The sequence below is a fragment of the Rhagoletis pomonella genome, unplaced genomic scaffold (assembly GCF_013731165.1).
Source record: "Rhagoletis pomonella isolate Grant_MI unplaced genomic scaffold, Rhpom_1.0 Rhpom_scaffold_00002, whole genome shotgun sequence".
Taxonomy (NCBI): domain Eukaryota; kingdom Metazoa; phylum Arthropoda; class Insecta; order Diptera; family Tephritidae; genus Rhagoletis; species Rhagoletis pomonella.
The window spans coordinates 91,239,149-91,242,917 of NW_023458556.1; the positions used below are offsets into that span (position 1 = coordinate 91,239,149).

The following is a 3,769-nucleotide window of genomic DNA, read 5'->3' on the forward strand; positions in this document are numbered from 1 at the left end:
AAATTAACGGTAATTCGTGGCCACTTGACATTTGCACATTATCAGACTAAAATTGCAGTGGCTAAAAAACTGTGTACTCGAAAAAATTCTAACACTTCCGAGAAAAAAGTTTGAATCTTAGGTGAAAATTTTTTGCACTTTTTTGAAGTTTTCTACAAATTATTAAACTTTGGTTTATATGGGGTTTATTAGAGAAAGGACTGTATTTTAATTGAAAATTCTTAAAAATAAATAAATAAACATAAAAGGCACATTATATCACTTTGAAATGGCGTGCTATAGATATGACCGATACTGTAAGTTTTGACCAAGGCGAATTTATACAAGCCGAAAATAGTTGCAAAGAGGAAAATACATACATAAGAATTATTAACCTCGCAGCGTAAGGACTAAACAGAAGATCCTGGCCAGAAAAGGAATCTGCGAAAGGGGTAATTCTCTAGTATAGGGTAACAACCCCTAAAAAAGGTCCGGAACAATCTGGAGGGGGAGGGCTAAGGGAAAATTTTCCAATAATGGACCAGGCTTTGAAAAAAAAAAAATTAGGGGGTTTAGAGCGGCTTTTTGTGATTCTAAATCTGAAACCTCCCCCCCTCCGGAGGCTTATAGTTTTTAAGTAATTCGTTGTTAAAGTTGTAAAAAAAGTGCAATTTAACCTCACATTTTCCTTTGTACATCGAGTGAACTGAAATTGCGGTGCTGCCACACATCACAAAAAATGTGTAAAAAAAAAGTACTGAAAAGGGAATCAACGAAAACGTAAATAATAAAGTGGACATGTACATATATGATATAGCTTTTTTATTGGATATTTTCACTATATATGGAAGAATTGATAAAAAAAAAGGGCCGCAGGTGAAAATTTTCAAGATATAAAGGCGAAAATTTGTAATAAAAAATCGCGCGATTTTTTATTACAAATTTTCAAGATATATGAAAGTATTGGATTTTTTAGAAAAAAGCGCCGCAGGTGAAAATTTGTAATAAAAAATCGCGCGATTTTTTATTAAAAATTTTCAAGATATATGGAAGTATTGGATTTTTTAGAAAAAAAGCGCCGCAGGCGAAAATTTATAATAAAAAATCGCGCGATTTTTTATTACAAACTTTCAAGATATATGGAAGTATTGGATTTTTTAGAAAAAAGCGCCGCAGGTGAAAATTTGTAATAAAAAATCGCGCGATTTTTTATTTAAATTTTCAAGATATATGGAAGTATTGGATTTTTTAGAAAAAAGTGCCGCAGGCGAAAATTTGTAATAAAAAATCGCGCGATTTTTAATTAAAAATTTTCAAGATATATATATATCTCCGATTTAAAAGAAACTCTTAAATATATGTGCATAAATAAGACCGTAAAATTAATATTTTCCTTTTAGCCTTCAATCCCGTAATGCATCACAAAGTATTTTTGGCTAAAAAGAACTATTAACATTTTCAACGATATGGCACCTCATTCATGGCGGCCATCGCTGAACAATTGTGTGTTTACTATTCTTTGAGAATAGAAAAATATTTTAAGAACACTTTTATAAGCATTAATGGCTAAATATTTAGTGAAAAAAGATGTGCATCCATTTGTTTATGAAGAAAAGATGGTGTATTAATAAAAAGAAAAGTGATTAGTGCAGTGTTTATAAAAAAATAATTGTGAAGCAGTGGAGAAATTTTAACAACGAATAACTTAAAAACTATTAGCATTTGTACACAAAATGTTGATGATATCGGTCAATGAGCACCTCCTCAACACCCCCTGCGAATTTCATTAAAACATTCGAAATACTTTGGGTGATATAGGAAATGGTCCATTATAGGAAATCTCAGCCCAAAATAATCTATCTTAGGTTGGTAAAACTATGTGTTTCTTTGATAAATAAGTTAAATTATATATTTTAATAGTGTTTAAAAAGTGAGAACAGGTGATTTAGTGAATCTCTGTCGGTTTAATTGTCCATAGAAAACAACGAAATTTAACAAAAGTTTTTTGTTCATAACTTTTAAATGGTTAATAATAGTAGCCCTCCCCCTCCGGATTGTTAATAGGGGGACCGAAACGCGCCGTTTGGTACCCCTCCCGACTTTTCCGGACCTTTTTTAGGCGTTGTTACCCTATAATAGAGAATTACCGCGAAAGGCAGTTCACACAGTTACAAAAAAAAAAGTAAACTTAAGTGCCGTTTAAATGTTTATTTGAATTTGGCCCTAAGCAGCCCCCATTTAATTTGCCAAACAAAAGTTTGTTTGCATAACACCAACCTAAGCAGCCGCCATTTAATTTACCAAACAATAGTTTGTTTGCATAACACCGACCTATGGCCCCTATAAACTCGTACGTAAACAGAGAGAGATAATATGAGCCATGTTTTCTTTGGCAATGATTGTGATTCGGATCAAAAATTTCCACTCAAATGTATCGTTATGATCCTAATAGAGATCTGGTTCAATTTATGATTCGCTGTTTTGTTTCACCGTCATTTTTGCAGTATGGTTTGGTAGCACTAGCAAATGAATGTATAGGAAAAAAGATATTCTGCCATTGTTTCTTTTAACTTGTTTCGAATAAAATGAAGTGAATATTATTTCGCTTTAAAGTACTTTTCCCCATTTAGTAAGTTCATTTTTATAATTTCGTCGTCCTCATGCTAGTAGTATAAAATAAGTACAAATTGTTTAATTTGTATAACTAAACGGGCGGCATTCTTTACTTGTTCCTTTACTACTAATCAATAATTGGCTAACAAAGATATGTTGACACTAACATCTCAGGGCCTGTGCCAATTGATAGAAAAGTTCTCTGGATAGTAAATTTTTGACAGCTATGAGGTGAATAAAAATGTTTGATACGGCAGGGCTAGTGAAAAATTTGACAGCAAGCATTATCAAGAAGAAGAACGAACAACGCACGTATACACATAAATTAAAGAAAACAAAAGCGAGTGGAAATAAAAGAACGTGGTCCCGCCGGCAAAAAAAATAAAGAAAAGCTATATAACTTGTAAGATTTAATTTCAGATTTACATATGAAAAGGCGTTATGTATTTTTTTAATTAAAAATACTATTTTACAGGGAGCAGTTCAGAACGCAGAATCCTTCTGGAAAAGCGCATTGACAAGGATGTTTGGTTCAGTTCAAAGAACGCCAACAGCAACGAAGGCTGGAAGGAACAATATAAATAATTTGAAAACTTTATTAAGCGCTTTTTGGGAATGTGAGTTACAATTTTTCGAAACGAAGCAGAGGACAACCTAAGATACATTTTTGTAGTCTTGTTATCGCCGTTCATAATGCTGCTTAGTATTTTGGAATAAACGTCTTGTTGCATGTACATAATACCCTAAAACGACATATGTTTTTATTGGAAACAATTGTACACGGTTTTAAACATTTTTGTGAACACACTTACCAGACGGTTTTGACGTGTTTTTATTTCTAATATTACTGCTAAAAGGTCTAATAAATGCATGGATTTCAGTTCCAGAAGAATTGAAATCATCAAAGGCAAATATTTTCTATATAATTGCTGCATTTTATAAATAGCAAACACGATAGTCTTCTTGTGCATCAAAGCAACTGTCAAAAATTTCCAGCAGTAAAAAGTTACGAATTGGCACAGCAGAAATGTAAAATTTTCTCACCATAGTAAAAAGTTTTTCCACCATAGAACTTTTCTATCAATTGGCACAGGCCCTCAGTATATCCAGTAAAAAATCTGTGGTGAAGTCCTTTATGGGGATAAAGTTTCCAGAGATGAAATTTTAGGTAGCACAC

The 3,769-nt window shown here is 32.5% G+C and overlaps 1 long non-coding RNA gene across 1 annotated transcript; it reads left to right on the forward strand.

Moving 5' to 3' along the window:
* Positions 1-2,691: 2,691 nt before the first annotated feature.
* On the forward strand, positions 2,692-3,518 carry LOC118734764. The gene is made up of 2 exons (XR_004992429.1): positions 2,692-2,995; positions 3,068-3,518. It is a non-coding gene; the product is annotated as an uncharacterized LOC118734764 (long non-coding RNA).
* The last annotated feature ends 251 nt before the right edge of the window (positions 3,519-3,769 follow it).